General features: G+C 41.2%; 1 long non-coding RNA gene across 1 annotated transcript; it reads right to left on the minus strand.

The window, feature by feature from the left end:
* Window positions 1-4,623: 4,623 nt before the first annotated feature.
* LOC138568948 (uncharacterized) lies at window positions 4,624-5,663 on the minus strand. Its single transcript, XR_011303019.1, has 2 exons — window positions 5,261-5,663; window positions 4,624-5,033 (listed from the first exon to the last, which is right to left on the minus strand). It is a non-coding gene; the product is annotated as an uncharacterized lncRNA (long non-coding RNA).
* Window positions 5,664-16,217: the final 10,554 nt, after the last annotated feature.

Below are 16,217 nucleotides of genomic sequence, written 5' to 3' on the forward strand. Positions count from 1 at the left end.
TCAATTGTATTACAACAAAAACATAATATCACATGCTGTATGCTTCTCAAACGGAAATCCTGGGTTGACAAGTTTAAATTAAAAAAAACCATAATTTCTTTAAGGCTGATCAGTGATTTAAGTTAAGACTACTAATTTAAACTGCCTAGAAGGGGAACCTTACCCTAAATGAATGAGGGGGAAAACTTCAAAGGCAGGAGGTCAAGACGTCAAACAAGACCCTGGTGCAGAGCATGAGCAGGAGTGACTGAAGCAAGACACTGAAGTAAAGATAACATTAAAGAAATTATAAAAACAGGGGAGAAGTATATCTTTCAGTGAATCTGGAAAATACAGAATCTATGAAATGTAGTCATAACGAGATAAAGAGTGAAAAAAGAGAGAGAGCACAGAAAGAGAAATTACCTGAGTCTCTAAAAGATGTTATGTGCTCTTCTGCAATTATCGCGTACGGATCTTAAATTAATAGAACCCGATGATCATGAACATTCTTCAGAGTGGAGGAAATGATACCCTGTGATGAAGCAACGTTGGTATCAAAATGGATGTTGCGGTAACGAATACCTACCGGGGGGAAGAAAAGAAAAGAGGTGCCTAAAGGTCACAAGATTGCACAAATATCAAAACCAGAGTGTTATGCAAGATATAAAACATATAAAACAGTGAATAAGGCTTCTTAGCGGAGTAGGAAGTGAAGCAGAAATATACTTACCAATAGTTTGAGAATGAATCAAACGTAGCTCACAGTGTCAGTGAGGATCTGACGACAGTGAAAGAGATAGAATAGGGACTGAGTAAATAGCCGGCAGCGTGATGACGCGCGTTCCGGCTGCCGAATAGAAAACCTCGGTCGGCTGTTACGTCTACGCACTGCATCCTCCGACTTGTGGGTGGATGCGTGTGACGTATCCTTTTTCTCTATGATCTAGAGAGGAACGAGCGGGAGGTGAACTGACACACCTTCCCCGTGATTGGAGCATAAGACATATCCAATCACAGCGCGGCCCCTTAGCACACACCCCAAGAGGGAGGTGTATGAGGGCCGTTGAACTTGCCATACAAAGCCGTATATAAGCGGAGCCGCGTTTCGTCACTAACATGTGACTCTGTGAGAGGAATTATACTGTGGCATTATGGTAGATATTAGAATGGTGGAATAAATTCCTCATTTAATCCCCTAATATGTGTACGCAATCGGAAGATCCACCGGGCCTCTCTGTCTAACAAACATTTCTGTATGTTGGTAGAGTTTTGAACTGCTTCCAAGACCCACCATACTATATTGTTTGGTGAGTGTTTCAAAGTAAGGTAATGGTTAACTAAGGGCGCCGTGACAATTTTGCATCTTATGCGTGATCGATGTTCAGCAATTCTGACATGTACCGCTCTGCTGGTTTGTCCAACGTATCTTAGTCCGCAAGGACATTCAATGCAGTATACAACGTTCTTAGTTTTGCAATTGGTGAGATTAGGTAAAGTCCAAATTCGTTCATTTATTCTGAAATCTCTCATTTTTTTAGTGAAACTGCAAACACTACAGGAGCCACATGGGTAATGACCCTTGACTGAACGTAAATCCCAAAGGCCAGTTCTGGGAGTAGTGTTACGAAAACGAGAATGGATCAGTTTATCACGAATATTTGGAGCCCTTTTGAATGCAAAACGCGGCGGGGGCTCCTCGGGAAGGTCCAGTCTCACAATATCCCAATGTTTTAGGATAATTTTCTTGACTTCAAAGGCTTTGATTCCATGTGTTAGAACACAAGTCATGTTTTCAGCCTCTGATTGTGGAGTTTTATTGGTAAGTAGAAGGGCACGATCTGTAAAAAGTGCGCGTTTCCGAGATCTTTTAATGAGAGATCTGGGATAGCCTCTGTCCCGAAATCTGATGTCTAACTCATCTGCTTGTTGGTTAAAGTCGTAAAGGTCAGTGCAGTTTCTTCTAATTCGTAGATACTGCCCATACGGGAGATTGTCCTTGAGATGCCGAGGGTGGTCGCTCGTGTAGTGTAGCAGAGTGTTCCTTGCACTAGGTTTCCTATGTAAGCAACATTTAAGCTCACCGTCTTGATGTTTGATGATGAGGTCAAGAAAAATAACTTGATTCTTAGAATATTCAAGTGTAAATTGAATATTAGTGTCAATCTGGTTCAGCCACGAAAAGAACTCGAGGAGTTCATTTTCAAGTCCTTCCCAGATGAAAATGATGTCATCTATGTATCGCTTCCAATTGGAAATTGATTTTTGAAAAGGGTTAGATTCACAAAGAATGTGTTGATTTTCAAAGTTAGACATGAAAAGAATTGCCAGACTTGGTGCAAAAGCAGCACCCATTGCTGTGCCTTTTATTTGTAGGTAAAAGTTGCCATTGAACTCGAAGTAATTTTTACATAATGCCAATTCCATTAACTCCATAATGAAGTTGATTGGCACCCTTTGTTGTGTATTGGACTTTGTCAATAGATCCAGCATGCATTCGAGAGCTTGTGGTTGAGGGATGCTAGTATATAGCGACGTTATGTCCATTGTTACAAGAATGTGTTTGCTAGGATCAAATGTCAAATGTTCAAAGATCTGGATGGTATTCATAGTATCTCGTAGGTAGGTTCTTGTGTTTGTACTCAGGGGTTTAAGAAATGTATCAATAAATTTACAGAGCGGTTCAAGTATAGTACCACAGCCGGAGACTATTGGCCGTCCGGGTGGGTTCAATGAGTCTTTATGTACTTTGGGTAACGCGTAAAGGGTCGGAATACGCCCTTGACTAGTTGTTAAGAATTCATATTCATTCTCCGTGACCCAATTCCGATCGTATGCATATTTCACTACTTGATCAATCTCTGTTTTGATATCTTTTGTTGGGTCCTTTTTAAGTTTTTGATAACTTGCGGAATCAGTCAATAAGTTATTGACCATCTCTAAATATTGGGTATTGGTCATCACGACTATTCCCCCTCCCTTGTCTGCAGGTTTGATCTCAATCGTCTCGTTCGATGCCAGTTGTGCGAGAGCTTTACTTTCTTCTACATTCAGATTGTGTTTTAAATGTAGTTTAGTATTTCTATTCTGTAAATTATGTAAATCTTTAAGAACACTCTTCTCAAAGGTTAAAATGTCCTTAGACATTTGATTGTCTTGAGGAGTAAATGTCGATGGACAACGGAGTCCGGAGTCTTGTTCCTGTATTTTCTCTTGAACATTCTGAAAAAAAGATTTCAGTCTTATAGTTCGCAAAAATCTACGAACTTGCATCTCAGTAGAAAACCAATCAATTCCTCTCGTTGGGACAAAAGACAGTCCTCTAGATAGAACAGAAATTTGTGGTGAAGTGAGGCTCAAGTTGGCTAAATTAAAAATGGGAATTTGAGGTTCTGCCTGATTCAACGGGCGCGTCGGCGCCTGCCCCAGGATCTCTGCATTGGTATGTATGGTTGAAACCATGGGGGGCCCCATTGGGGTATGCCAAATCCTCCTCTGCCTAAAAAAGGGGTATTTGGTTGAAAGTTGCCAAAGGGTTGTTGTGGATTGTTTGATGACTGGTTATCAGACCCACTGCTGCTAGAGCTAGAAAAAGAGACACCTCTATTTTTGTTGCCTGGTCCTCTTTTCGATGTAGATTGTTTACTGGCTGCTTCAGCGTAGGCTTCTGTAGTGTAGGGAAAAACCTTTTCAATTTTAAACTCGCGGATATCCTTTGCAAGTTTCTTAGTTTTTTTGCCAATCGTAGTGGCTCTAAATTCCGAAAATAGTTTGTTGACCGCGTCTAATTGGTCTTTCGCATCAGGAATAACTGTGCTTGACAAAAATTTGACTTCTTCTTGTTCTAAGATTTTTTGAGTTGCCAAACCAATACGTTGTGCTGTGGTAATTGTTAAGACCATAAAGTCGCGGCTACATTTAATGGCAATTTGACTAAAAGTAGTCGTATATTGTTTGTCCGACAAAAAGAGACAGGGTTCGTTTCTTACAATTAAGCCTGAAGGGATAGTATTAGATTTTAAATATTCGCGCAGGAAATGGCCATGTAATTCTGTCCTGAAGTTTTTCTTTTTCAGTTTAAGTAGTTCATCACTGTCAGTAGAATGAGCTAAATTAGGATTCGTTCCTGCCGGGTCAAAGATGGATGGACCACTGATTATCTCTGAGATCTGTTCCTCAGTAAAACTAAATGTTTGACTTTCAGCCATGCTATAACTAAAAAAAGGAGAATAGAGAAGAAAGTATTAATCTATAAGGTGCCACAGTCAACCGGCCATGCACTGAACCCGTGGTCAAAGGATGGCGTCAAGAGGTAGTCAAAAAATAAAAAATATAAACAGGATGAAAAAAGAAAAGTTTGAATTAAATCTTTCCAAATTTCGTAATTTTGCCACTCCCTCGGCAACAAGGTTGCCAAAAACAACAGGTACACAAAATGGGGACTGACCCAGACGTGGTACAGCTAATGATGGGGTCACCAATATTCACATAACAAGGGTTTCAAAAGCCGTAAAGACTAAATTTGAAAATTTATGAAATGATTTTAAATGGTATCCAGCAGGATATCCTACTTATTCCAACTTAGAACAACCCAAGGTCACCATAAGAAGCATAGAGCAACATCATTTTACACAAAGAAAAACGTATTTTCTTTCTGACTTATTTATTTCACAAAAAAGAGAGAGTGTGTTTAACAAATACATAAAATTCATTACTTTCAACAAAGACATACAGTTATAATTTGAGCAAAATCTAAGTGCAATTACGGTTTAAGCAAAATTTAAGTGCATTTTATGAAAGTCCGCCAATTGGTCTAGGCAAAATATAAATGCACTTGTAAGCAATATACAGGTCTGCCAACGTCCACTTTTCACTTGGTATATGAAGAGAAAAGAAAGAAAAAGGTCTCAAAGAGAATAAATCAATAAGCAATTGGGAACAGAATTTAAGTTCCATTCGACATTGAGACCGTTAGGACGTTTCGGCGGGCCACCTGTGAGGCCACTGGTGTTGGAAAACCGCCTTCCTCGGGGCAAAGTAAGTAGTGAAATTCCCTACGGGGAAGCAGACAAAATACTCCATCACATAAAGAAATGTATAGTTTGTACAAAAAAGAAAATCAATTGTATTACAACAAAAACATAATATCACATGCTGTATGCTTCTCAAACGGAAATCCTGGGTTGACAAGTTTAAATTAAAAAAAACATAATTTCTTTAAGGCTGATCAGTGATTTAAGTTAAGACTACTAATTTAAACTGCCTAGAAGGGGAACCTTACCCTAAATGAATGAGGGGGAAAACTTCAAAGGCAGGAGGTCAAGACGTCAAACAAGACCCTGGTGCAGAGCATGAGCAGGAGTGACTGAAGCAAGACACTGAAGTAAAGATAACATTAAAGAAATTATAAAAACAGGGGAGAAGTATATCTTTCAGTGAATCTGGAAAATACAGAATCTATGAAATGTAGTCATAACGAGATAAAGAGTGAAAAAAGAGAGAGAGCACAGAAAGAGAAATTACCTGAGTCTCTAAAAGATGTTATGTGCTCTTCTGCAATTATCGCGTACGGATCTTAAATTAATAGAACCCGATGATCATGAACATTCTTCAGAGTGGAGGAAATGATACCCTGTGATGAAGCAACGTTGGTATCAAAATGGATGTTGCGGTAACGAATACCTACCGGGGGAAGAAAAGAAAAGAGGTGCCTAAAGGTCACAAGATTGCACAAATATCAAAACCAGAGTGTTATGCAAGATATAAAACATATAAAACAGTGAATAAGGCTTCTTAGCGGAGTAGGAAGTGAAGCAGAAATATACTTACCAATAGTTTGAGAATGAATCAAACGTAGCTCACAGTGTCAGTGAGGATCTGACGACAGTGAAAGAGATAGAATAGGGACTGAGTAAATAGCCGGCAGCGTGATGACGCGCGTTCCGGCTGCCGAATAGAAAACCTCGGTCGGCTGTTACGTCTACGCACTGCATCCTCCGACTTGTGGGTGGATGCGTGTGACGTATCCTTTTTCTCTATGATCTAGAGAGGAACGAGCGGGAGGTGAACTGACACACCTTCCCCGTGATTGGAGCATAAGACATATCCAATCACAGCGCGGCCCCTTAGCACACACCCCAAGAGGGAGGTGTATGAGGGCCGTTGAACTTGCCATACAAAGCCGTATATAAGCGGAGCCGCGTTTCGTCACTGTTTGGATCCGAGGCATGAATATAGTCATAAATATTGTGGCAGTTTTACAGAACAATCTGTTTTCCTCAGGATTGGATTCATATGCTGTCATCGATTTGGCTGGGAAATAATTCTCTCTTCTTGTCTGACAGAGAAGTTCAAGCAATCTTCTTTTGATCAAATGGGCATTTACTTTTGGAAGTTCACCAATCTTCTGGTTGCTTTGAGGAATCTCCAATAGTGAACATGGATGAGCACCAAAGGACATACTCTGCCCCAATCTTTGGGCAACCTTATGTAAACTCTAGATCCACAAGCCCAATATCAGTCCATTAGGATGGTTGTCCCTTCTCCCATCCTAGGAACATCATTTGTAGCTTTGCATCCTTTGTTATATCCCATATGATTTTTTCTGTGTCTTCCGAAGCACAGTGTTGCATTAACCAACAGGATTACAACTACTAGGCCTGATTCATCTTCTACCCATGTCAATAGTTTGGCGTGTTTGGCCCATGACTTTAACTACCCATCATTCACCCTTTGCACTTCTAGTACATATTCTGTCTTCATCAGGTGAGCTGCACAGGACATCATTCCTTCTTCCTGTCCCTGTGTGGACTTCACTCATCCATAGATTACAAAAAATGAGTTTGTTCCCAACATCCAGGTGATGAGCTTTTCTGTCACATCAGGGCAATTCGTTCTCTTCATCTCTTCAATTATCACCTCATCCTGTCCTTCAGTAGGATGCATAAGTATCTTGCCCTTGCATCCGGGTTCCTTTTCCAATTGAAAGGTCTTGATATAGTCATCCTGGTATGGAAACAACCATTCCAATCTCGATCGCAAGGTTGCCCAACTTCCTTGGAATTGTTTCCCAGCTTCCTTGGAACTGTCCTCGAGTTGTACATGTTGCAAGATGACTTAGGCATCTTGTAGCATGTTCTGAAACCTCTCTGACATTTAAGGTTTGTACTGTATTTATGGCGTAGGGGATGAGAGAGCAGACAAAGCAACCCTCCTTAGATGCTTTCTCCCCCACTTTTCTCATGTGCTGGTACCACATGTTATTCCCCAAGTGTGCTGTGTTATCTAGATAGGGATCTATACCTTCACTATGTTCCTCTGCATCTCTCTTGTGTCTCCCAAAGTCAGTATAGTAATTATGTAGTAAATCAAAAACAGTTTTCATAGTAGGGAGAACCATAGGGGCTTCTCCTTCAGCAGAAGTACCAAGATGATAGAGATTGTGAAAAATGAGGACAGAAAAACAAAGACAACAATCATGGAAGCGTATATTATGCGTACAAACATAGGCATCCATCTCTCACGCTATCCTACTACTCCTTTCACTTGTTCATCTTTTAGAACCGTGCAACTTTTTTCATTAATCATTTTTAATTCAATCATCAAATGTCTTTATGTTTGTAACTGTAAAATCTGCTATAGCAATAAGGAGTCTTCTTATCACTGGGTCATTTTTAGGATCCTGTAAGAAAATGTGAATATTAACATCTCTTCTAACAAGAGCAGGGTAAGATTGAAGTATGAACACAAAAACAGCTAGCACAAGTCGATGAACGTCACTATTGGCAGGTACCATATGTTCAATCACTTAAAACAAATATTCTCCACAAAATGAATCTGGATATATATTTTGTTTCCAATTTCTGATAAAGAACTGATGTTTAGACATAACTCTGCTACATTATTTTCTGCTTCAATATGTATTTCTTAAAGTTTGTTTAAGAAATTGCTGTAATTCTCTGCATGTATTTTCACTCTCTGCAAATATATCTATAAGCAGTGCCATTGAAATTCAGTTCAATACAAAATATATAAAATCTGTATTAATCACTCATTGCTTTATAATCCTTCCTCCTTGTCATCGATCGGGTCTGCACACGCTGACATTCGTCTTCCGGTCTTGCTTCTTGATCAGCAACGGTGGGAGGCAGGTATTTCCTTTATAGATCTTCACATCGTCCATGTGTAGACACGCTATTCTCCCCTGTCTTCTAATAGCAGAAGGGGACACTTCCTAAATGATAAAAGGGCCATGAAAACATGGCTCATGCCACTTTCTGGTGACATTTTTAATAAGGACTAGGTCCACCACATTTAACTTAGGTGAAGTTTAATTGGGTCATCAACAATGTCTTAAACCCCTGTTGCACTAGCACTGTTGCAACTACCTTTTCTTTAATACTCTCAGTGGCAAAGCCCAACATTTCTGCAGAATATGCAACCTTTGTGGCTTCTTCATCTCTGGCTTCATTCCCGCAAGAGATAACATCTGTTCGCTTAGTATGTGCTGCACATTATACGACTACTATGGCCACTTGGAGTTGTAGTGCCTTAATAAGCCTATCAATAAGGATGCATGCTGCACTGGAGAGCCATCTGCACAGAGTTAGCCCTCCTTTTCCAGCATGACAATCCTGCATGTACGGTTGACATCACGTAGGCAGAGTCACTGTACACCATCACTTTCTGCCCTTCATGTTTCTCAAGTGCGAAAATTAGCACCACTAATTCTGCTGCTTACCCTGAAAAGTGAGAAGGTAGCTTTGCACTCGCTACTACTTCAAATTCTACAATTAACCTCTCGTCTTATTACTGCAGCACCTGAATGCCTTTCCCCACTAGTCTGATCAATTTTCAAAGAATCTTCAATAAAGAGAATCTCCCCTCCCGCTAAACCATTCTCTTTCACACGTGGTATATCATTATAAAATTCCACATAATTAGCACAGTCATGCATCTGATCACCTTCCTCCACTGGCTCAACTATAAATGTGGCAGGGTTCACTATTTCACATCTTATGCTTTGAATCGATGGATTAGAAATCATTACCTCATAAATTGAAGCTCTTTGGGATGTCAATGTGCCCTTGGATTTCTCTAAAACGGTAAATAGAGAATGCTCCATGAAGAGGGTCATAGAGCAGCCATGTCAATGCGTGTAGACTTCTCAATCTTGAAAGCGGTAGCTGCCAAAGATTGTTCGCAGGGGAAGTGTCCACTCATAACTGGGCCTAAAATTCCACTGTAATACTCCGAAGGTTTGTACCCCAATGTTGTTCTCTGTTTAAGCACTGCTGTCATGATGGTCCCATGTGTGTGCGAAAATAAATTAAATTCTTCAGCATAATTGGGAACTCCTAAAACAGGGGCTGTACAGATAGCTTTTATCAATTCTTCAAATCCTTCCTCCATTTCTTTAGTCCATTCTAGTTTTGTTTTACCAAATCGTGTATGTGCTATAATCAAACACCCAGGCTCTAACATAGTTACATAAACCCAAAAACTGTTGCATCTCTTTCACTGTGATCTGTTTTGAGGTTTTCATAATCGCCTCAGCTTGTTCAGGTGTTATTTTCATTCCTTCAAGCAAAATCAATTGAACCATATATAACACCTCTTCTTGGCAGTATTGTAGCTTCTCCATGTCTACTTTATATCCCTTGTCTGATAGAAAGTCATCAATTGAACAGAATCCTGTCTGCACTCATCTTCTGTGGTGCTACAACAAGATGTTATCTATGTCTTGTATCACCACAATTTTCAGATCAATATTGCCTAAGTCCATCGGTAGGACTCTGTTCAAAATCACACACAGTACCCCTGTGGCAGCCTAGTATGTTTCATTCTTTTTTTGGTGAAACGTAAATGAAGTCAAGTCTTGTGAGTCCTCGATCACCATAAAATATAGAGCTTCCACTGTGATACTGCACAAAAATGTCACCAGATTAGGAACTAAAGGAAACTCAGTGTCTACATTCTGGATAATCAATCTTGTATCCTGGATAAATCTCCATGATCCCTCTTTAGATTTCTTAATCGGATACACTGCAGTATTACACAATGATTCTGATGGCATCAGAATTCTCTCAAATAGTCTGGAATAGACACTCATTAGTTTCTCGAGGCATGGAACACTGTTTTGCCTGAGGTAAAATCACTTGTGGTTTAAGCTTTATTTTAACCTCTCCAATCTACTTCAATAAACCTACATCATAAGGGCCTGTAGTCCATAAGGCACTTGGCACCTTTTCCAAGTCTTCCTGAAAAAATGTTGATCATTGCCGCACTATCGCCATTCGCCGTGGAACTTCCCTTTTCTCTAATCTTATCCAGTATGTAATGCTCATGAAGTACATCACTACATCATCACTTCGGTCTTCCCTGAACATATCATCATCAGCTATGCAATTCAATCTATACTCTTCCTCAAGAGATATCACTGTTCTCCATGTTCTACCCTCATCGTCTACTCCTTCGAGCATTTCCAGTTCCCTTTGTACTATGGCTGCTTCCAATTCTATTGGAATAGTCTGTCCACCTTCCTCATCCATAGATTTTTGTGGTCTGAACAGAAACTCATCAGTTAGATTAATCAGTTGTCAGTAAAAGGAGCTCGACTGATAGCATTCATGGCAGTAATAGAGCTATCACTGTTCTCCTTGGTCTTCATCTTCTATCCCTTCAAGCATTGCCATATCATTTTGTACTATAGCTGCTTCCAACTCTATAGGAATAGTCTGTACACCTTCCTCATCCATAGGTATTTGTGGTCTAAATAAAAACTCATCAGGTATCCCCACAATGTTTCCTACCAGGCCAGGTAGCCATGTCAACAAAATGCTGTAACAAAGGAACGGACATGTCACATTCTCCTATGGATATCGGTAATTTATCAGTAAAAGGAACTAAATTTGTAGCTCCAGAGAACCCTTGAGCATTCCTGGAAATGCCTGACATTGGATATTTTCCCTCTCGTATATACAAACGAGTTGCCCCAGTGTCTACAAAAAAAGAAAAAATGTGCCTCCTATCATCACATCGAGTCTTGGTTCCTCTTAGGAGTGTGCTGTTACAGATAGGACTGAACACATCAGGTCACCGTGTGAGCTGTCCTATTGTGTATACAGATTCATCCCGTCCCTGTGAAAGCATTTCCTCCTATCACAGTGATACCTCTTATTATGGGTGTCAATACTTGTCCTGTATTTGCATACTGCTGTGTCTGCATGGGGGCTTGTTGCGATTGCATTTGTACTTGTCCCTGCTGTGGTACCTGCTGTACTTGCAGTGCTTGTGTCTGATAAACTGTGTGATCCTGTGCAACATTTTCTCTGGTCTGTGTGCTATATGGTGGAGGGTAAACTGTCCCTCCTCTAGAGAACTGACCATTTTCTACATTCCCTTGGCTCCCACGTGTTCAATATGTCCTGTCATTCCACAATTCCAACATACTGGAGGAACACTCCTATTAGTCCCCCCTTGGTTATATCCTCCCTAAACCTTCTGGTTCTCATACTGTCTATCTTGAAACCCACCCTGATCTGCCTCCTCTTCCTCTACAACCCATACCTCTGCGTCTTGGTGGAAACCCATACCCACCTTGATCCATCAGGCACAGACTATTCGCCTGCGATGTACCCATTGCTTCATGCATTCCCAATCATTCTCTACTCAATACCGCCCCTTCTATGGCAAATGTTGACAATGTTTTGTGAACTCATTTGGCTTCCTCTATTTTCCTATTCTCATCTTTCTTCTTGTTTTTCTCTTGTAATAACTGACAATTGTGTACTATTGTCAGCTGTATCTCAGCCCATGGCTTCTCTTCCATCCCTACTTTTTTCATCTGACTCTGTACTGGCTCAGGCAGCCCTGACTTAAATGTCATAAAATAACTGTCTTTCCCCATGGCTCGCGAGTTTCAAGCTGCCATTCCTCCTGAATATCCTGAATATAAGCAATAGGGTATTCATCTTCTTTCATATTATGTGTCATAATTTCACCCATATCTGATGTGTCAGGATACTGTACCCTCCAAACATCTTCTATACATCTGCTCTACAAATATTTAACAGCACCCCATCATGTGCTGTGTTTTGTGCAGTTACACTGGAATATCCCACTCTTCTCCATTTGTCATCAGCCCTTTCTCCAAGGATAGCTACCAGGAGACCTTTTATATCCCCTATGGCCAGTGTACTTCCTCCTGTCATTTTCTCTAATTCCTATATCCATTTCCCAGCGCCTAAAGTTAAAATAGAGAGCTTCCATCTTAACTTATCCTGGTCCATCTGTGGCCATGGAATGTGTTGCGGTCTTGCTCCCCCTTTTTCTATCGAGGGGAAACTGCATAAACCCTGTCCCATAGTCGGATTCCAAAATGAGTCTATCCATGGCAGGGATACTCATCCCTGTCTGTCTCCTTGTGGGTAATGACTTTCACCTGCTCAGATATGTTGGTGACTCCCCCTTCTCACTATGTGATCGTCCTCGGGGACGCTCAGGATATGCTACGGGATCTGTTGTTCTATATTTAGGCTGTTCTAGGTCTCACCATCTCACTTCCTTATCCATTTGCAGACTTTCTTCAGGGACACTCAGGTTCCCTCCTTCTGCCTCAAAATAGGACTCTTTCCTTGTCCGACATCTCTAGTCTCCAACTAGTGTGACTATCATCCCCTTCACCCTTATTCAGATTCAGTCTTCTTAAAGACAATGCTCGATGTTCATCACTGAAGAAGCTTCCCTCCTCACTTTGTGATTGAGGTACTGGGGAACGATCATCGTTCCCTTCAGTTTCATGCTCGCTATTTTACCTTAACTGTAGATAAACCTTATTGATCCTTTCACCAATACTTTCAGCATCAAATCTTTCTTCTTCTAGCACTACTCTAGATGCTATTGGCGTTACTTCCTTTATCAGAACAATGTCTTCCACTCTAGCCCACTGTATTTCTGGGCTCAGCCTCATTTGCTCTTCATGAATGAGACTCGCATTTAGTCCTCGGTGTCTCCTTTTCTGTTCTATTTCTACATGGACTTCTCTTTGCTTTCTCACATCCCTTCTAATTCTTTGTTCCTCTTGCCTTCGTTATTCTCCTCTCCATACTCCTTCCGTTCTTTCCTCTTCTTCCCTTTGTCTTTGTAATGTTTTGTCTCTTAATCTGTGTGCTTCTCCCTCCTCTCTCCTTCTTTTCTTTCTATCCCTTTCTTCTATCGCTCTCTGTCTATTGTCATACTTTCTTTGTTCTTCTGGCTGTTCTTCTATTTTCTATTGCTCCTCCTCATATATCTGCTCTTGTCACTCCCTGTTTTTCACTTTCTGGTCATCTTATTTCAATCTCTTCTCTCTTCTTTTATCTTTTCTATGATGTTTGTCCTCATCTTATCTTTGCCTAACTTCCTCTATACATTTCTTATCTTTCTTAAGTAATATCTGTCCTCACATCCATTTGTTCTGCACAAGCGCTATCTTGTCAGCTGTATCTTTCTTTTCTTTCCATCTCCGAATTTCCCTGTCAATCTCTAGCGACAATGTTGACCATTCACTCTTATCTTACTTGCCTTTTATGATCTTATTGATCTCTTGTTTTCTCTTATTCTCCTACTGTTACGCTCATCTGGGTCTGCAGAGGCATTGGGGTACGGTTGCAGACCTTCCTGGAGTTAGATCACCCCCTTTTGGTTTTGTCCCCTGCGGATCAGCTGTGGGCAGCGACAATCAATGGCACTGCTCCTGCGTGGATATGGGAAAACGTGAATGCGCTGATAGGTGACTCTGGTATCTCCTAAACCCTTTGATCCAAGGTTTGATTTCTGTGGGCACGTACTGGCCCATAAGGCTCACCTGGTAAGTGTGAATGATGAGCTCTCCATTCTGCTACTTCTGGCACAGGCCCTTGTTGCTGGAATAAAGTTCCTTCACTGATCCCTGAGTAATAGTCTAATCCAGCTGCGACTACGCTCCTCTTTCTGCTTTCTCTCAATGTCTTTTGTTTTTTCCCCTCTTTCTGCTTTCTCTCAATGTCTCTTGACTTTTCCCCTCTTTCTGCTTTTTCTCAATGTCTTGATGTTATTGCTCTCAATGTTGTTGTTTTTCAATGAATAACGTTCCTCTCTGTTTTCTACCAAATCGATGGCAATGCAGTTTAACAACGGCTGTGGAGGTGCAGAACGCAGATGAGCGGAAGATGGATGAGACCACGATGTCCGGCATCATGTGAGTGATGGTTTTAGGGAAGGGGTGAGGTTTAATGGCAGCACGCCCTTAACATAATGTCTGTTAAGTGTCTAACCTTGTCTTTTGCTTTTCATTTGAAGGTGCTGCGAGTTCGGATGGTGCCGTGGTGCCCAGATGATGATGTCTGCATTCCGAGATGTTTGCAGGTGAGCCGTGTTGCCAGGAAGAAGATGTCTGCGCTCCGAGATGTTTGCAGGTGAGCCGCGGTACCAGGAAGAAGAGGTCTGTGCTCCGAGATGTTTGAAGGTGAGCGCGGTATCAGGAAAAAGCGTACAGGTGAGAGCAGAATCCCCCAGATGGTAAGTACGGATGTAGATGGCAGGATCTCTCCAGGTAAGTTGAATCCCAGACGACAGTGAGCATTACGTTGCACGGAGGTGCAGCATAATGAATGCAAAGCGTGTGCTTTGGTGGTTTAAGGCCACGCCCCCTAGCTCAGTCCTGCTTGCCACACCCTGCCACTCCTAGAAGTTGCACGTGCAGATGCAGATGAAGACCACACCTAGACTAGCTACACAAAAATGAAAAGTTCTTGAGGGTATTCCTGCTCATGATAAAATATTTCCGTTGCATTCCAAGCACTTCTGCCCATAATGAAAATGTCTTGTTTAAGTTCTTCCATGAGCCTGGTGCCAAAGGCGCTAGGGCTGCGTCCAACGAGGCCCCCAAATGTATAAACGTCTCAAAGGGACGTGCATGAACCATGATGCCCCCTGCTCCCTCCAATTGATGGTGCCACTCCTGTGATCCTGGGCAAGTGGCCATGACACCTCCAGACTATTGTCACTACTGTAAGCAGGGGGTTGATATATTAGATTACTATACTCCATTGCTGATTTAATTTTTTTAATTCTTTAGAGGATACACTGCCATTTTTTCTGTAGCAACACACTTTGCTTCAGGTGGGGTAAGAGGAGCTGAGGACACAGCACCGTCCTCCTTATGCTGATTAAGTATTTAATCCTCAAGTGACGGGTCTTATCGTTCCTCTTGATACATCTTCCAGACCTCTAAAATCGTGCATCTTTTCTCTAAACCCCCTTGTGTCCACGGCATGAGCATTTTATCCGCTGTGCCTTTGACCCATTCCGCACTGTACTGTTTAGGCTGCGGAATATGATTCGGTAGTGTATTGTTTAGGTGCATGAGAGGAGTATCCCCCATAATGACAAGTCTCATTCGACTGTCGATACTTACCAGACTGTTAAATAAACTTTACACCTTTGCTTATATCACCACTTTTCAACGTTTTAAAACAAAAAACATGAGCAAGCACCATCAGTAACTGCTCAAACCTCTAATTTCAATAGCCTATCTCTTCTATTGATTGACATATCTATTCTCTTGATTTTGGTTTGTATTCTCTTGATTGGCACCAATCGCTTTACTATACTCTATCACTGTTGTGCGTCAAAGTTTTAAATTTTTCACAATCTCTATCGCTCTTCGATATTTTTACTCAAACTTTATTCAGACTAGTCAAACATTACATATTTACAAACACTGTGATCACCTTATCTCTTGATTTTACTCTATACGCTATACAGGGTTTGAGACATCCCCTTACGTAATCCTGTTTACGCATTGTTTATTTCACTCTACACCAACTGGGATTTGAGATTGCTCCCTCTAACTCCCTTGAGCCAGTACTTCTAGGCGCTAACTTTTCATCACAATATTTCCTGTTACTAAAAGATTATTACAATCCTGTCCCCTTTTTTGCCATTTCCCTTAGTCTACTTACCATTCGTGAATCGACCTGAGGCCTTCGGTATTGACTCCTCCTCCAATCCGACAAAACGTCTGTGGAAAACAGGCAGGGATTTATTCAAAGGAGGACCTGCACACCATTTCGGTTCTTCTTGCAAGTTTATTTCTATCGGCCGCTCTCCACAGGAAACCCCGCAATCTTTCAGCTAGGATCTTTAAGCCATCCGCAACGATATCACATGAGCTTAGGGCCCTTTAGGAACGTGCATGTAATGGATGGTTCACAGAA

The sequence above is a fragment of the Ambystoma mexicanum genome, chromosome 2q, assembly GCF_040938575.1.
Source record: "Ambystoma mexicanum isolate Mex_15411 chromosome 2q, UKY_AmexF1_1, whole genome shotgun sequence".
In the NCBI taxonomy this organism is placed as follows: Eukaryota; Metazoa; Chordata; class Amphibia; order Caudata; family Ambystomatidae; genus Ambystoma; species Ambystoma mexicanum.